At 42.7% G+C, this 20,141-nt stretch overlaps 1 protein-coding gene across 4 annotated transcripts in view; it reads right to left on the bottom strand.

Moving 5' to 3' along the window:
• The window catches only part of LOC115160765 (mitogen-activated protein kinase kinase kinase 20), a 53,663-nt gene that overhangs the window by 25,169 nt on the left and 8,353 nt on the right, over nucleotides 1–20,141 (bottom strand). The window lies entirely within an intron of this gene.

Raw genomic sequence — 20,141 nt, 5'->3', positions numbered from 1 at the left:
TACCTTACTGTGATTGTTTTCAATTAAAATGATCAAAAAGAAACAAAAATAGCTTCTCAGCAAAGAGCAATTACTCAAGCAAGAATTCTGCTAGGACTGTCTAGGAGTGGTCTGAGTGGGGAGGGGAAAACTGAAAACTAGCTGTTCTTTTAGACCAAACCGGCCACCTTGCGTCTGCGTAACCAGGCGCTAAAATATAACTTGGTTCTAGTTTAGATGCTTGATGTGCTGCAAGTCCCGCCCCTCCCATCTACTCATTGGGTGATTGAAAGATGAACAAGGTCCACGCTCCAGCCCAGTTTGTGGCGGTAATTCACCTTAAAGTTGGTTGCCAACCACCATATAAACTGAACAAAAATATAAACAGATATGCATCTGTTGGTCACAGATACCTTAAAAATAAGGTAGGGGCGTGGATCAGAAAACCAGTCAGTATCTGGTGTGACCACCATTTGCCTCATGCGGCACATTTCCTATGCATAGAGTTGATCAGGCTGTTGATTGTGACCTGTAGAATGTTGTCCCACTCCTCTTCAAAGGCTGTGCGAAGTTGCTGGATATTGGCAGGAACTGGAACACGCTGCCGTACAGATTAATCTAGAGCATCCCAAACATGCACAATGGGTGACATGTCTGGGAGTATGCAGGCCATGGAAGAACTGGGACATTTTCAGCATCCAGGAATTGTGTACAGATCTTTGCGACATGGGACCGTGCGTCATCATGCTGAAACATGAGGTGATGGCGGCGGATGAATGGCACGACAATGGGCCTCAGGATTTTGTCACTCTATCTCTGTGCATTCAAATTGCCATCAATAAAATACAATTGTGTTCGTTGTGTGCATCTTATGCCTGCCCATAACATAACCCCACTGCCACCATGGGGCACTCTGTTCACAATGTTGACATCAGCAAACCGCTCGCCCATACGACACCATACACGCTGTCTGCCATCTGCCCGGTACAGTTGAAACCGGGATTCATCCGTGAATAGCACACTTCTCCAGTGTACCAGTGGCCATCGAAGGTGAGCGTTTGCCTTCTGAAATCTGTTACAACACTGAACTGCAGTCAGGTCAAGACCCTGGTGAGGATGACGAGCATGCAGATGAGCTTCCTTGAAACGGTTTCTGACAGTTTGTGCAGAAATCCTTTAGTTGTTCTATCCCACAGTTTAATCAGCTGTCTGGGTGGCTCATCTCAGATCATCCCGCAGGTGAAGAAATCGGATGTGGAAGTCCTGGGCTGGCGTGGTGACACGTGGTCTGCGGTTGTGAGGACCTTTGAACGTACTGCCAAATTCTCTACAACAACGTTGGAGGAAGCTTATGGTAGAGAAATTAACATTCAATTCTCTGGCAACAGCTCTGGTGGACATTCCTGCAGTCAGCATGCCAATTGCACGCTCTCTCAAAACTTGAGACATCTGTGACATTGTGTTGTGACAAAACTACACATTTTAGAGTGGCCTTTTATTATCCCCGGCACAAGGTGCACCTGTGTAATGATCATTTTAAATCAACTTCTTGATATGCCACACCTGCCAGGTGGATGGATTATCTTGGCAAAGGAGAAATGCTTACTAACAGGGATGTAAACACATTTGTGTACAGAATTTGAGCAAAATAAGCTTTTTGTGCATATGGAACATTTCTGGGATCTTTTATTTCAGCTCATGAAACATGGTACCAACACTTTACATGTTGTGTTTATATTTATGTTCAGTATAAATTTATTTGATTGTTTATACTGTACATTATATACAGTGCCTTCAGAAAGTATTCACACCCATTTACTTTTTCCAAATGTTGCTGTGTTACAGCCTGAATTTAAAATGGATAAATACCCCATAATGTCAAAGTGGAATTACGTTTTTTGAAAATGTATAAAAAAACTGTCTTGGAGTTAATAAGTATTCAACCCCTTTGTTTTACGGCAAGCCTAAATGATTGACAGAGTGAAAAGAAGGAAGCCTGTACAGAATAAAAAGTAACAAGGTACTAAAGTAATACTGCAAAAAATGTGGCAAAGCAATTCACTTTTTGTTCTGAATACAAAGTCTTATGTTTGGGGCAAATCCAATACACGCACATTACTGAGTACCACTCTCCATATTTTTAAGCATAGTGGTGGGTGCATCATGTTATGGACTGGAGAGTTTTTCAGGTTAAAAAAGAAACGGAATGGAGCTAAGCACAAGACAAAATCCTAGAGGAAAACCTGGTTCAGTCTGCTTTCTACCAGACACTGGTAGATGAATTCACCTTTCAGCAGGACAATAATCTAAAACACAAGGCCAAATCTACACTGGAGTTGCTTACCAAGAAGACAATGAATGTTCGAGTAACCGAGTAACAGTTTCAACTTAAATCTACTTGAAAATCTATGGCAAGACCTGAAAATGGTTATCTACACTCTTAGAAAAAAGGGTTCCAAAAGGGTTCTTTAGCTGTCATCATAGGAGAACCCTTTTTAGTTCCAGGCAGAACTTTTTGGGGTTCCATGTAGAACCCTCTGGGGAAAGGGTTCTGCATGGAACCCAATAGTGTTCTACCTGGATCCAAAAAGGGTTCTCCTATTGGGACAGCCAAATAACCTTTTTAGGTTCTAGATAGCACCTTTCTTTGTAAGTGTAGCAATGATCAACAACCAATTTGACAGAGCTTGAAGAATTTTGAAAATATTAAATGGGCAAGTGTTGCACAATCCAGATGTGGAAAGCTCTTAGAGAAAGAGACTCACAGCTGTAATCGCTGCCAAAGGTGCTTCTACAAAGTACTGACTCAGGGGTGTGAATACTTATGTAAATTAGATATTTCTGTATTGTATTTTCAATAAATTTGCAAAAAAATCAAAAAACCTGTTATGGGGTATTGTGTAAAAATCACAACAAAATGTGGAATAAGGCAAGGGGTATGAATACTTTCTGAAGGCACTTTACATAGTCTTAGCAAGATTTTTGGCAGCAAGTTAAACCTATTATAATATTTAGCTCCCTACGTTAGTTTAGGTAGCTAGCTACCGGTCTCAGCCTCCTGGTTTCCTAAGTGACAGTGGCCAAAGAATCTAGTGTAGGCAATACATTGTTTTCCAGTAAAACCAGCTCTAGCTTAGTTTACAAGAAAGACTGATGTTTATTATCTTCAGGAAAATGTATTTGTATGCACATGTAGTGTACAGCAGCAGCAAAAAAACGGAAACAGTCATTTCCAGAAAGTCCCCTGCAATTTGACCCCCCCTTGTGCGAGAGAAAGGCCTATACAGGGCAGGCACTTGCTAGCTAGCTAATCATAGGATGTAGCCAGCTTGCTTTCAATAATGTTCAACTTGAACTGGCTAGGTAAAGTTAGCTAAATAGCCAACTAATTTAAACTCAGACAAAAATATGATAACTAACCGGGATTTGCAAGCTAGGTAGCTAGCTAGCATTCGGGGCCTTCGTTTGCTAACCAAAAACAACATGCCTGTTCTTATAAAAGTTTGTGTATTTTCTAGGGCAAAAATAAATGAAGGCCATTCTTCATTTATTTTTGCCCTAGAAAATACACAAACTTATCTACTAAATACACTGCTCAAAAAAATAAAGGGAACACTTAAACAACACATCCTAGATCTGAATGAAAGAAATAATCTTCTTAAATACTTTTTTCTTTACATAGTTGAATGTGCTGACAACAAAATCACACAAAAATAATCAATGGAAATCCAATTTATCAACCCATGGAGGTCTGGATTTGGAGTCACACTCAAAATTAAAGTGGAAAACCACACTACAGGCTGATCCAACTTTGATGTAATGTCCTTAAAACAAGTCAAAATGAGGCTCAGTAGTGTGTGTGGCCCCCAAGTGCCTGTATGACCTCCCTACAACGCCTGGGCATGCTCCTGATGAGGTGGCGGATGGTCTCCTGAGGGATCTCCTCCCAGACCTGGACTAAAGCATCCGCCAACTCCTGGACAGTCTGTGGTGCAACGTGGCGTTGGTGGATGGAGCGAGACATGATGTCCCAGATGTGCTCAATTGGATTCAGGTCTGGGGAACGGGCGGGCCAGTCCATAGCATCAATGCCTTCCTCTTGCAGGAACTGCTGACACACTCCAGCCACATGAGGTCTAGCATTGTCTTGCATTAGGAGGAACCCAGGGCCAACCGCACCAGCATATGGTCTCACAAGGGGTCTGAGGATCTCATCTCGGTACCTAATGGCAGTCAGGCTACCTCTGGCGAGCACATGGAGGGCTGTGCGGCCCCCTAAAGAAATGCCACCCCACACCATGACTGACCCACCGCCAAACCGGTCATGCTGGAGGATGTTGCAGGCAGCAGAACATTCTCCACAGCGTCTCCAGACTCTGTCACGTCTGTCACGTGCTCAGTGTGAACCTGCTTTCATCTGTGAAGAGCACAGGGCGCCAGTGGCGAATTTGCCAATCTTGGTGTTCTCTGGCAAATGCCAAACATCCTGCACGGTGTTGGGCTGTAAGCACAACCCCCACCTGTGGACGTCGGGCCCTCATACCACCCTCATGGAGTCTGTTTCTGACCGTTTGAGCAGACACATGCACATTTGTGGCCTGCTGGAGGTCATTTTGCAGGGCTCTGGCAGTGCTCCTCCTGCTCCTCCTTGCACAAAGGCGGAGGTAGCGGTCCTGCTGCTGGGTTGTTGCCCTCCTACGGCCTCCTCCACGTCTCCTGATGTACTGGCCTGTCTCCTGGTAGCGCCTCCATGCTCTGGACACTACGCTGACAGACACAGCAAACCTTCTTGCCACAGCTCGCATTGATGTGCCATCTTGGATGAGCTGCACTACCTGAGCCACTTGTGTGGGTTGTAGACTCCGTCTCATGCTACCACTAGAGTGAAAGCACCGCCAGCATTCAAAAGTGACCAAAACATCAGCCAGGAAGCATAGGAACTGAGAAGTGGTCTGTGGTCCCCACCTGCAGAACCACTCCTTTATTGGGGGTGTCTTGCTAATTGCCTATAATTTCCACCTGTTGTTTATTCCATTTGCACAACAGCATGTGAAATGTATTGTCAATCAGTGTTGCTTCCTAAGTGGACAGTTTGATTTCACAGAAGTGTGATTGACTTGGAGTTACATTGTGTTGTTTAAGTGTTCCCTTTATTTTTTTGAGCAGTGTATATAGCTGTGGCTCTGGCAGCATAGCAAAACGTATCAGCAAGCATTCAGGAACGTACACAGCTGGTTGCATAGTAACAGCATCAGCGTCACCAGCCTGAATCTATTGTGTAGTTGCAGTGCCTGTTTTAGCATAAAAAGTACTTTTTTAAATTATATTTTCTCGCTATATGTTTATTGTGTGATTATATTTTATTTCCTTCACAGGCTAAGTACAAAACCTGATGGATTTGTTGTTCAGCAGCGTCATGGGAACCCCCCTACCATATCAGGAATTGTTACAGAAGGCTGAGGCAGTGGCTAGATACCAGTCCCGCTTCAGAGTAATGGAGGACACTTGAATCAGATTGGTCACATTTGATCTGGTCAATTGTCAAATTACTATGTCCTGGAATTCACCTAACCACCTGTGTCTTGTATGTTATCAGGTGGTGCCCATTTCCAATGTGCCAATGGACTACTCCTGAGCCAGAGTGAGTAATGCCAACCAGTCAGTGCCATGCTGGCATGTGTCCCTTGTGAATTAGCAGAGAATCAGGAACTCTGACTGGCTATGTTCAACCGTATAGTTACTGTTGGCTTCCATGACTGTACGCGACAGTCTTTCTCTCCCTCTCCCTCTGTGAAACAGGAGCTGTGTCGGATATAGGAACCGAAGCCAGGCTCCTTCATGACTAGTATCTGTGATGAGAGAGGCCTGGAGCAAACAGGTCAGGGAACACCATACACCCTACAGGAAGGTATAATATTTGCACATTGTTATATTAGCAGAACACTCCTAATATACTTAAGGTACAATGGTTTCTTAAGTATTATGTGAAGTATGCTTTTTTTCTACATGGAACTGTTACACTTGAAAGTTATCAAAACACTTTTTTCAAAATAGGGCAACTTAACGTTAGATCCCTCACGTAACCATTGTCCCTTAAGTATATTAGGAGTGTTCTGCTAATATAACAATGTGCAAATATTATACCTTCCTGTAGGGTGTATGGTGTTCCCTGACCTGTTTGCTCCAGGCCTCTCTCATCACAGATACAAGTCATGAAGGAGCCTGACTTCACTGATCATAATCTTGATGTGATTGGCCTGACTGAAACATGGCTTAAGCCTGATGAATTTACTGTGTTAAATGAGACCTCTCCTCCTGGTTACACTAGTGACCATATCCGCATATCCGCGCATCCCGCAAAGGCGGAGGTATTGCTAACATTTACGATAGCAAATGTCGATTTACAACAACAAAAATGACTAAAAGTTTTTTCCTCATAATCCTGGACTCTCAGACCACCATTTTATTACGTTTGCAATAGCAACAAATAATCTGCTCAGATCCCAACCAAAGATCATCGCAACCCAAAGATTCCTAGATGCCCTTCCAGACTCCCTCCACCTACCCAAGGACGTCGGAGTACAAAAATCAGTTAACCACCTAACTGAGGATCTAAATTTAACATTGTGTAATACCTTAGATGCAGTCGCACCCTTAAAAACAAAACAAAAATTGTCACAAGAAACTAGCTTCCTCCCTGGTATACAGAAAATACCCAAGCCCCGAAGCAAGCTTCCAGAAAATTGGAACGGAAATGGTGCTACACCAAACTGGAAGTCTTCATACTAGCTTGGAAAGACAGTACCGTGCAATATCAAAGAGCCCTCACTGCTGCTTGATCATCCTATTTTTCCAACCTAATTGAGGAGAATAAGAACAATCCAAAATGTATTTTTGATACTGTCGCAAAGCTAACTAAAAAGCAGCATTCTCCAAGAGAGGATGCCTTTCACTTCAGCAGTGATGAATTCATGAACTTCATGATCATGATCATTAGAAAGCCAATTACAGACTCCTCGTTGAATCTGCGTATTTCTCCAAAGCTCAGTTGTCCTGAGTTTGCACAAAACAGCCAGGACCTAGGATCAATAGAGATGCTCAAGTTTTTTTATCCTAAATTGTATTTGTCACATCCGCTGAATACAACAGGTCATGCCCTCTTCACGACTGTCTTGGTGTGTTTGGACCATGATATAGTTTGTTGGTGATGTGATCTTGACACATTCATGAAAATGGTCATGGCCTCTAAACCTTCAAGCTGCATACTGGACCATATTCGAAATAAACTACTGAAAGAGCTACTTGCTGTGCTTGGCCCTCCCATGTTGAACATAATAAATGGCTCCCTATCCACTGGATGTGTACCAAACTCACTAAAAGTGGCAGTAATAAAGCCTCTCTTGAAAAAGCCAAACCTTGACCCAGAAAATGTTAAAACCTCTCAGTCTATGGTGAATCTCCCATTCCTCTCAACTTTTTTTGAAAAAGCTGTTGCACAGCAACTCACTACCTTCCTGAAAACAAATAATGTATACGAAATGCTTCAGTCTGGTTTTAGACCCATCATAGCACTGAGACTGCACTCGTGAAGATGGTAAATTAACTTTTAATGGCGTCAGACCAAGGCTCTCCATCTGTCCTCATACTACTAGACCTTAGTGTTGCTTTTGACACCATCGATCACCACATTCTTTTGGAGAGATTGGAAACCTTAATTGGTCTACACGGATAAGTTCTTGCCTGGTTTAGATCTTATCTGTCGGAAAGATATCAGTTCGTCTCTGTGGATGATTTGTCCTGTGACAAATCAATTGTAAGTTTCGGTGTTCTTCAAGGTTCCACTTTAGGACCACTATTGTTTTCACTATATATTTTACCTCTTGGTGATGTCATTCAGAAACGCAATGTTAACTTTCACATTTAAGGAAGTGGATGGTGGCAAATGTTTTACTTATAACCTCGCACAAAACAGAGATGAAAAATCTGAAACTTTTTGTTAAAAAATGATGCAGAAAAACTAATCCATGCTTTTGTCACTTCTAGATTAGACTACTGCAATGCTCTACTCTCCGGCTACCCGGATAAAGCACTAAATAAGCTTCAGTTAGTGCTAAACATGGCTGCTAGAATCTTTACTAGAACCAAAACATCTGATCATATTACACCAGTGCTAGCCTCTCTACACTGGCTTCCTGTTAAGGCTAGGGCTGAATTCAAGATTTCACTGCTAACCTACAAAGCATTACATGGGCTTGCTCCTACCTATCTCTCCAATTTTGTCCTGCTGTACATACATACACGTATGCTATGGTAACAAGATGCGGGCCTCCTAATTGTCCCTAGAATTTTGAAGCAAACAGCTGGAAGCTTTCTCCTATAGAGCTCAATTTTTATGGAATGGTCTGCCTGTCCATGTGAGAGATGCAGACTCGGTCTCGACCTTTAAGTCTTTATGTCCTATGATTGAGTGTAGTCTGGCCCAGGGGTGCGAAGGTGAACAGTAAGGGACTGGAACGACAAACCGCCCTTGCTGTCTCAGCCTGGATTGTTCCCCTCTCTCTATTGGGATTATCTGCCTTTGACCCTATTACGGGGGCTGAGTCGCCAAGGAACTTGAAGCTCTCAAACTGCGCCACTACAGCTCCGTCGATGAGAATGGGGGCGTGCTCAGTGCTCCTTTTCCTGTAGTCCACAATCATCTCCTTTGTCTTGATTATGTTGAGGGAGAGGTTGTTGTCCTTGCACCGCATTGTCAGGTCTCTGACCTCCTCCCTGTAGGCTGTCTCATCGTTGTTGATGATCAGACCTACCACTGTTGTGTCACCGGCAAACTTAATGATGGTGTTGGAGTCGTGCCTGGCTGTGCAGTCATGAGTGAACAGGGAGTACAGGAGGGGACTGAGCACGCACCCCTGAGGTGCCCCCATGTTGAGGATCAGAATGGCAGATGTGTTGTTACCTACCCTTACCTGCTGGGGGTGGCCCCTCAGGAAGTCCAGGATCCAGTTGCAGAGGGAGGTGTTTAGTCCCAGGGTCCTTAGCTTAGTGATGAGCTTTGACAGCACGATGGTGTTGAACGCTGAACTGTAGTCAATGAATAGCATTCTCACGTAGGTGTTCCTTTTGTCCAGGTGAGAAAGGGCAGTGTGGAGTGCAATACTGATTGCATCATCTGTGGATCTGTTGGGGCGTTATGCATATTGGAGTGGGTCTAGGGTTTCTGGGATAATGGTGTTGATGTGAGCCATGACCAGCCTTTCAAAGCATTTCATGGCTACAGACGTGAGTGCTACGGGTCAGTAGTCATTTAGGCAGGTTACTTTAGTGTTCTTGGGCACGGGACTTTGGTGGTCTGTTTGAAACATGTTGGTATTACAGACTCAGACAGGGAGAGGTTGAAAATGTCAGTGAAGACACTTGCCAGTTGGTCAGCGCATGCTCGGAGTACACGTCCTGGTAATCTGTATGGTCCTGCGGCTTTGTGAATGTTGACCTGTTTAAAGGTCTTACTCACATCGGCTGCGGAGTGCGTTATCACACAGTCGTCCGGAACAGTTGATGCTCTCATGCATGTTTCAGTGTTACTTGCCTCGAATCGAGCATAGACGTTATTTAGCTCGTCTGGTAGGCTCGTGTCACTGGGCAGCTCTCGGCAGTGCTTCCCTTTGTAGTCTGTTATAGTTTGCAAGCCCTGACACATCCGACGAGCATCGGAGCCGGTGTAGTACAATTCGATCTTTGTTCTGTATTGACGCTTTGCCTGTTTGATTGTTAATTGATGTCGGAGGGCGTAGGGGGATTTCTTATAGGCTTCCGGGTTAGAGTCCCGCTCCTTGAAAGCGGCAGCTCAACCCTTTAGCTCAGTGCGAATGTTGCCTGTAATCCATGGCTTCTGGTTGGACTATGTACGTACAGTCACTGTGGGGACGACGTCGTCGATGCACTTATTGATGAAGCCAGCGACTGATGTGGTATACTCCTCAATACCATCGGAAGAATCCCGGAACATATTCCAGTCTGTGCTAGCAAAACAGTACTGTAGTTTAGCATCTGCTTCATCTGACCACTTTGTAAGCAGGAATCAGGAGGATAGAATTATGGTCAGATTTGCCAAATGGAGGGCGAGGGAGAGCTTTTTACATGCCTCTGTGTGTGGAGTAAAGGTGGTCTAGAGTTTTTTCCCTCTGGTTGCACATTTAACATGCTGATAGAAATTAGGTAAAACTGATTTAAGTTTCCCTGCATTAAAGTCCCCGGCCACTAGGAGTGCCGCCTCTGGATGAGCGATTTCCTGTTTGCTTATGGTGGTATACAGCTCATTGAGTGCAGTTTTAGTGCCAGCAACGGTCTGCGGTGGTATGTAGACAGCTACGAAAAATACAGATGAAAACTCTCTAGGTAGATAGTGTGGTCTACAGCTTATCATGAGGTACTCTAACTCAGGAGAGCAAAACCTTGAGACTTCCTTAGATATCGTGCACCAGCTGTTGTTTACAAATATGCATAGACCCCCGCCCCATGTCTTACCAGAGGCTGCCGTTTTATCCTGCCGATACAGTGTATAACCCGCCAGCTGTATGTTATTAATGTTGTCGTTCAGCCACGACTCTGTAAAACACAATATATTACAGTTTTTAATGTCCCATTGGTGGGATATATGTGCTTTCAGTTCATCCCATTTATTTTCCAGCGATTGAATGTTAGCTAACAGTACGGATGGCAGAGGCAGATTAGCCACTCGTCGCCTGATCCTCACAAGGCATCCTGATCTCTTTCCGCAAAATCCCTGTTTCTTTCTCCAGCGAATGACGGGGATGAGGGCCTGTTCGGGCTTTTGGAGTATATCCTTCTCATCTGACTCATTAAAGAAAAATGATTTGTCCAATTTGAGGTGAGTAATCACTGTTCTGATGTCCAGATGCTCTTTTCGGTCATAAGAGATGGTAGCAGCAACATTATGTACAAAAAAAGTTAAAAACATTTTGTTGTGTTACAGCCTGAATTCAAAATTGATTTAATAAAAAATCTTGCCCAATCTACACATAATGACAAAGTGAAAACATGTGTTTTAGAAATGTTTGCAATTGTTTTGAAAATGAAATACAGAAATATCTAATTTACATAAGTATTCACACCCCTGAGTCAATACATGTTAGAATCCCCTTTCTTTCTTGGTAAGTCTAAGAGCTTTGCACACCTGGATTGTACAATATTTGCACTTTATTCTTTAAACATTTTTTCAAGCTCTGTAAAGTTGGTTGCTAGACATTTTCAAGTCTTGCCATAGACTTTCAAACCGATTTAAGTGAAAACTGTAACTAGGCCACTCAGGAACATTCAATGTTGTCTTGGTAAGCAACTCCAGTGTATATTTGGCCTTGTGTTTTAGGTTATTGTCCTGCTGAACGGTGAATTTGTCTCCCAGTGTCTGTTGGAAAGCAGACTGAACCAGGTTTTCCTCTAGGATTTTGCCTGTGCTTAGCTCTAATCCGTTTCTTTTTATCCCAAAAAAACTCCCTAGTCCTTGCTAAAGACAAGCATACCCATAACATGATGCAGCCACCACCATGCTTGAAAATATGAAGAGTTGTGTGTTGTGTTGGATTTTCCCCAAACATAACACTTTGTCTTCAGGACATAAAGTTAATTTCTTTGTGAAATCTGTTTTCAGTTTTACTTCAGGGCCTTATTGCAAATAGGATGCATGTTTTGGAATATCTTTATTCTGTACAGGCTTCCTTCTTTTCACTCTGTCATTTAGGTTAGTATTGTGGAGTAACTACAATGTTGTTGATCCATCCTCAGTTTTCTTCTATCACAGCCATTAAACTCTGTAACTGTTTTAAAGTCACCATTGGCCTCATTGTGAAATCCCTGAGTGGTTTCTTTCCTCTCTGGCAACTGAGTAAGGAAGGACAGCTGTATCTTTGTAGTGACTAGGTGTATTGATATACTATCCAAAGCGTAATTAATAACTTCACCATGCTCAAAGGGATATTCAACATAGGCCTGTTTTACCCATTTACCAATAGGTGCCTTTCTTTGCGAGGCATTGGAAAAGCTCCCTGATCTTTGTGGTTGAATCTGTGTTTGAAATTCACTGTTCGACAGAGGAACCTTACATATAATTGTATGTGTGGGGTACAGAGATGAGGAAGTCATTTAAAAAACATGTTAAACACTATTATTGCACACAGAGTGAGTTCATGCAACTTATTATGTGACTTGTTAAGCACATTTATACTCTTGAACTTATTTAGGCTTGCCATAACAAAGGTGCTGAATACTTATCGACTTAAGACATTTCAGCTTTTAATTTTTTATTAATTATTAACATTTCTAAGAACATAATTCCACTTTTACATTATGGGGTACGTATGTAAACTTCCGACTTCAACTGTGTATATATATATATATATATATATATATATATATATATACACACACTGCTCAAAAAAATAAAGGGAACACTTAAACAACACAATGTAACTCCAAGTCAATCACACTTCTGTGAAATCAAACTGTCCACTTAGGAAGCAACACTGATTGACAATACATTTCACATGCTGTTGTGCAAATGGAATAGACAACAGGTGGAAATTATAGGCAATTAGCAAGACACCCCCAATAAAGGAGTGGTTCTGCAGGTGGTGACCACAGACCACTTCTCAGTTCCTATGCTTCCTGGCTGATGTTTTGGTCACTTTTGAATGCTGGCGGTGCTTTCACTCTTGTGGTAGCATGAGACGGAGTCTACAACCCACACAAGTGGCTCAGGTAGTGCAGCTCATCCAGGATGGCACATCAATGCGAGCTGTGGCAAGAAGGTTTGCTGTGTCTGTCAGCGTAGTGTCCAGAGTATGGAGGTGCTACCAGGAGACAGGCCAGTACATCAGGAGACGTGGAGGAGGCCGTAGGAGGGCAACAACCCAGCAGCAGGACCGCTACCTCCGCCTTTGTGCAAGGAGGAGCAGGAGGAGCACTGCCAGAGCCCTGCAAAATGACCTTCAGCAGGCCACAATGTGCATGTGTCTGCTCAAACGGTCAGAAACAGAGGGTGGTATGAGGGCCCGACGTCCACAGGTGGGGGTTGTTCTTACAGCCCAACACCGTGCAGGACGTTTGGCATTTGCCAGAGAACACCAAGATTGGCAAATTCGCCACTGGTGCCCTGTGCTCTTCACAGATGAAAGCAGGTTCACACTGAGCACGTGACAGACGTGACAGAGTCTGGAGACGCCGTGGAGAACGTTCTGCTGCCTGCAACATCCTCCAGCATGACCGGTTTGGCGGTGGGTCAGTCATGGTGTGGGGTGGCAGGCTACCGCTGGCGAGCACAGCCCTCCATGTGCTCGCCAGAGGTAGCCTGACTGCCATTAGGTACCGAGATGAGATCCTCAGACCCCTTGTGAGACCATATGCTGGTGCGGTTGGCCCTGGGTTCCTCCTAATGCAAGACAATGCTAGACCTCATGTGGCTGGAGTGTGTCAGCAGTTCCTGCAAGAGGAAGGCATTGATGCTATGGACTGGCCCGCCCGTTCCCCAGACCTGAATCCAATTGAGCACATCTGGGACATCATGTCTCGCTCCATCCACCAACACCACGTTGCACCACAGACTGTCCAGGAGTTGGCGGATGCTTTAGTCCAGGTCTGGGAGGAGATCCCTCAGGAGACCATCCGCCACCTCATCAGGAGCATGCCCAGGCGTTGTAGGGACGTCATACAGGCACGTGGAGGCCACACACACTACTGAGCCTCATTTTGACTTGTTTTAAGGACATTACATCAAAGTTGGATCAGCCTGTAGTGTGGTTTTCCACTTTAATTTTGAGTGTGACTCTAAATCCAGACCTCCATGGGTTGATAAATTGGATTTCCATTGATTATTTTTGTGTGATTTTGTTGTCAGCACATTCAACTATGTAAAGAAAAAAGTATTTAATAAGATTATTTCATTCATTCAGATCTAGGATGTGTTATTTTAGTGTTCCCTTTATTTTTTTGAGCAGTGTATATATAAACTCCCAGTAATTTATTGGGTAAAACAACCCAATAAATTACTGGGATTTTATATATATATACAGTTGAAGTCGGAAGTTTACATACACCTTAGCCAAATACATTTAAACTCAGTTTTCCACAATTCCTGACATTTAATCCCTGTAAAAATGCCGTCTTAGGTCAGTTAGGATCACCACTTTATTTTAAGAATGTGAAATGTCAGAATAATAGTAGTGCTATGCTAGCTAGCTGTTTTATCAGCCTGATAAAACACAAGGTCAGCGCAGGTTTTAGCCTACACATAGAACTGAATTCTCCAGGAGAGGAGAAGTCCTGAACTTCGATCTCATAGCAAAGCTAGCTTAGCTTACCTCACTGTACTCACTACTGGCCTTGTTGTGATTGAATGGCAAAGACACACCCAAGAAACACCCTCATCAGACCCTCACACACTCATGACCTCTAGCATTTCTTAATGAACATTGATGGAAAACAAGGCCAAATCAGGAAGTCCAGTCACCCTTTAAACTATCAATGTCAAAACTATATCCCTGTAAAACTATTTTTCTATAATGTTCAAGAAGGATAAGACCCATCATATTACTCTAATTCATACTTTCCCCAGACCAGTAGTGAAGGGAAACACACTAACATAGCAATAACAAAAGCGTCATGTGCTTTGATAGTCCATGCAACACCTCCTTATAAAAAGGCCACAAGCACTGCCAATAATCATTGTTAAATCACTGAGACACTTCAGTACCGGGGAGACACAGAGACAGGCAGACACACAGCTCTCCTGTCGCTCCATGAACTATAGAGTGGCCTCACCTGACAAAGACAGATGGCTAACATTGACATTATCTGATATCAACTAGACTAGTGGGAGTCTGATGTTTGCACAACATACATTCCTATCTCACCACAGATAATAGTGCAAACAAGAATCACGGTTGAGGGAAGGAACCAGGCCTGTACTTGTAATTAATTATATGAATTGACCTGACCATATTATGCCCTAATATAAATCCAGGAAGGATGTAGGTTATAGATCTAATAATTTACATTATGTGGTCTAGATACAAACACCAAGATCTCCTACAGATTTCACTGTGGTCTTAAGGGTTACTCTCAACCCCAATTTCAGCCTTTGCCCAACCCCTTAAAAAAAAATTATAATAACGTATTCAGGTGTGAATTGCTCATAAATATACATTTTGGGGGTGGGTAAACGTAGTTGTACCTGATCCCAACACTTCCTCACTAAAGCATACTTACCAGAAGTCCACTGGCACTCTGATAATAACACTACAGTATGTGCATCGTTAGCAAATGTGGCTCTGGACAGTTAGCTCACAGTGGTAATGTCACGTCGGTATGAAGAGATCGGGAGACAGGCGCAGGGATGCGTAATAGGGTTTTGTATCTCCCAAATTACAGCGTGCCGTGTAAAGGCCCAGGGGTCGAAGACCAAACAAACATGTATACAATGAGGGAAAAAAGTATTTGATCCCCTGCTGATTTTGTACGTTTGCCCACTGACAAAGAAATGATCAGTCTATAATTTTAATGGTATGTTTATTTGAACAGTGGGAGACAGAATAACAACAAAAAAATCTAGAAAAACACATGTCAAAAATGTTAGAAATTGATTTGCATTTTAATGAGGGAAATAAGTATTTGACCCCCTCTCAATCAGAAAGATTTCTGGCTCCCAGTTGTCTTTTATACAGGTAACGAGCTGAGATTAGGAGCACACTCTTAAAGGGAGTGCTCCTAATCTCAGTTTGTTACCTGTATAAAAGACACCTGTCCACAGAAGCAATCAATCAGATTCCAAACTCTCCACCATGGCCAAGACCAAAGAGCTCTCCAAGGATGTCAGGGACAAGATTGTAGACCTACACAAGGCTGGAATGGGCTACAAGACCATCGCCAAGCAGCTTGGTGAGAAGGTGACAACAGTTGGTGCGATTATTCGCAAATGGAAGAAACACAAAAGAACTGTCAATCTCCCTCGGCCTGGGGCTCCATGCAAGATTTCACCTCGTGGAGTTGCAATGATCATGAGAACGGTGAGGAATCAGCCCAGAACTACACGGGAGGATCTTGTCAATGATCTCAAGGCAGCTGGGACCATAGTCACCAAGAAAACAATTGGTAACACACTACGCCGTGAAGGACTGAAATCCTGCAGCGCCCGCAAGGTCCCCGTGCTCAAGAAAGCACATATACATGCCTGTCTGAAGTTTGCCAATTAACATCTGAATGATTCAGAGGACAACTGGGTGAAAGTGTTGTGGTCAGATGAGACAAAAATGGAGCTCTTTGGCATCAACTCAACTCGCCGTGTTTGGAGGAGGAGGAATGCTGCCTATGACCCCAAGAACACCATCCCCACCGTCAAACATGGAGGTGGAAACATGCTTTGGGGGTGTTTTTCTGCTAAGGGGACAGGACAACTTCACCGCATCAAAGGGAAGATGGACGGGGCCATGTACCGTCAAATCTTGGGTGAGAACCTCCTTCCCTCAGCCAGGGCATTAAAATGGTTCGTGGATGGGTATTCCAGCATGACAATGACCCAAAACACACGGCCAAGGCAACAAATGAGTGGCTCAAGAAGAAGCACATTAAGGTCCTGGAGTGGCCTAACCAGTCTCCAGACCTTAATCCCATAGAAAATCTGTGGAGGGAGCTGAAGGTTCGAGTTGCCAAACGTCAGCCTCAAAACCTTAATGACTTGGAGAAGATCTGCAAAGAGTGGGACAAAATCCCTCCTGAGATGTGTGCAAACCTGGTGGCCAACTACAAGAAACGTCTGACCTCTGTGATTGCCAACAAGGGTATTGCCACCAGGTACTAAGTCATGTTTTGCAGAGGGGTCAAATACTTATTTCCCTCATTAAAATGCAAATCAATTTATAACATTTTTGACATGCGATTTTCTTTATTTTTTTGTTGTTATTCTGTATCTCACTGTTCAAATAAACCTACCATTAAAATTATAGACTGATCATTTCTTTGTCAGTGGGCAAACGTACAAAATCAGCAGGGGATCAAATACTTTTTTCTCTCACTGTACAAAACATAGGGTAGAAACCCAAACAAAAGAGTGAGGAATACATCGAATAAATACACAATTGCACAATGATTATCACATGAGACGCGACCTGTAATTATCTGCACAATATACGTTGCAAGAAAGCCAAAACAACATAGCACAGGTACTCACACGAACCAATGGACATTGTTCACCATTGTCCTGTCGATTATTGTTCCAAAGGGCACACTTATACAATTACTAATCAAAGGGAATAGGGACCAGGTGTGCGTAATGACAGTTCCGGAGGGATCCATGACAGGTAAGGCACTAAGTTCCTGACATCTATTGCCACTTGCCAACACAATCTCACACTTAATTCGTGCAAATATGTACAAGAAGTATTTCAGCAGAATTTGTGTGTTTAATGCATTTTTGTGTGGCTTAATTCGTGTGAAAAGACACATTTTTGTTTGACTTAATTCGTAGGAAAAAAAATGTTTGGGGGCAAACTTCGGAACAATCTTTTGAACATTATTAGAGCAATGCATGATGGGCAATGGTGTTCTACACTATAATAGTAGCTTTACGTTTTTTTATTTATTTTTCATTAATGCCAATACTGTTTTCTATGCTTGTTTTTTGTTTAACACTTTGGGATACTGGTACACTTGCAGTCAGAGAGGCCCTTTTTTCATGTAGGCAACAGTAGGCCTACACGATTTTCTTCATAACGCATTTCATATTTTCTGGAGCCTACATTATACCATTTTCTTCATATTGCATTTAATACAAGGCTACACTTTTTGTGTACATTACACCATTTCTTTCATAATGCATTTTATACAAGGCTATGTTGAATTTTATGAGGGTTTCCAGATTGGAGAATATATAAACTACCGTTCAAAAGTTTGCAGTCACTTAGAAATGTCCTTGATTTTGGAAGAAAAATATTTTTTTGGTCCATTAGTAAATAAATAAATAATAAATGATAAACAATAATACGCAAGTATAACACCATGGGACCACGCAGCCGTCATACCGCTCAGGAAGGAGACGCGTTCTGTCTCCTAGAGATGAATGTACTTTGGTGCGAAAAGTGCAAATCAATCCCAGAACAACAGTAAAGGACCTTGTGAAGATGCTGGAGGAAATAGGTACAAAAGTATCTATATCCACAGTAAAACGAGTCCTATATCGACATAACCTGAAAGGCTGCTCAGCAAGGAAGAAGCCACTGCTCCAAAACTGCCATAAAAAAACCAGACTACGGTTTGCAACTGCAAAATATGGACAAAGGTCGTACTTTTTGGAGAAATGTCCTCTGGTCTGATGAAACACAAATAGAACTGTTTGGCCATAATTACCATCGTTATGTTTGGAGGAAAAAGGGGAAGGCTTGCAAGCCGAAGAACACCATCCCAACCGTGAAGCATGGGGGTGGCAGCATCATGTTATGGGGGTGCTTTGCTGCAGGAGAGACTGGTGCACTTCACAAACTAGAAGGCATCATGAGGGAGGAAAATGATGTGGATATATTGAAGCAACATCTCAAGACATCAGTCAGGAAGTTAAAGCTTGGTCGCAAATGGGTCTTCCAAATGGACAATGACCCCAAGCATACTTCCAAAGTAGTGGCAAAATGGCTTAAAGACAACAAAGTCAAGGTATTGGAGTGACCATCACAAAGCCCTGACCTCAATCCTATAGAAAATTTGTGGGCAGAACTGAAAAAGCGTGTACGAGCAAGGAGGCCTATATACCTGACTCAGTTACACCAGCTCTGTCAGGAACAGAATGCTTCCCACTACTAGATCACATAACTTGACGTAAGCTGGACGTGCTCCCAACACTGCCACCAATGTGGCGGAAGAAAGTGAAAGCCGCAACAGGGACTCTAACCAGGGCTCATACATGGCAAAGTGAGCTCTCACGGACGTTGCCATGAAAGCCTAATAGTCCTCTGGGCAGAGGCAGTAGGCCTACAATGCTGGCATATGTCCTGTTACAATAGCCTACGTATATAACATGATTGACACGACCGTAATTATCATCATGACGTGCCATAAGTGTAAGTCAACATAATTCATTATTTTACATTAACCTGTTTAACTGCATTGATATGGCTTAATTAATCATAGTCCAGACTCGTTATAGTTGCAAATCCCATGCAGTTGCAACAGGGGAATTTAAACCAAACTGATTTTTTTTTGCAGGTCTTCTGTTTGCCCACATTTATTGATTCATTCATTTCCCATCGTGAAAATGTATCCCCATTCCCAAATCAAATACCTTCATCGATACCACCAAAAAATTAAAACAGACAAACACAGCTTTTTACTCTAATCTGGCAACCCTCATAAGAGCCGACATAGCACCAGTATCCCAAACTATTAAGCGAAAAAAAGCATAGAAAACAGCATTGGCATTAATAAAAATGAAAAATTAAGGCTTATTATAAGTATTTCGGTGACAACCTGGCTTATTAACAATATTGGGTTGTGAAATAGTTTTTTTATATAAATACATTTGGGATACAAAAAAAGACAGCTCCAATAACTTTCAAAATATTGTTCCGAAGTTTGCCCCCCAAAAAAGTATTTCCCTATGAATGTAGTCGCACAAAGAGTTGCGTATTTTCCTATGAATTAAGTCGCACAAAAATGTGTGTATTTTCAAAGGAATTAAAAACGCACAAAATCTGCTGAAATACTTTTTGTATATATTTGCACGAATTGAGTGTGAGGTTGTGTTGCACTTGCAGTGTAAGTTCGTATCCCCCATGGAGCGCAAAATAAATCTTTGAAATGTGGACTCACATTTATTGCGGTATTGGGTTGGGAAGAAAAGTGCAATCATCACCTTGAAAATGAAGATCAGCGGCTCAATTCAATCCAACCCACATTGCAGTATATAAGCAGTAGCTTTTTATCCAAAGGTCAAATTAACTCACAGATTTGTCTTGGGTACTGTATAAAAAGTATACTACACTCTTCAAAAAATGGCCTATCTAGAACCTAAAAGGGTTCTTCAGCTGTCCCCAGAGGAGAATCCTTTGAAGAACCCTTTTTGGTTCCAGGCAGAACCCTTTTTGCTCCAGGTAGAACCCTTATGG

The sequence above is a fragment of the Salmo trutta genome, chromosome 24 (assembly GCF_901001165.1).
Source record: "Salmo trutta chromosome 24, fSalTru1.1, whole genome shotgun sequence".
NCBI lineage: Eukaryota > Metazoa > Chordata > Actinopteri > Salmoniformes > Salmonidae > Salmo > Salmo trutta.
Note: the sequence above shows the minus strand (reverse complement) of the source record. Positions and strands in the feature narration are given on the sequence as shown.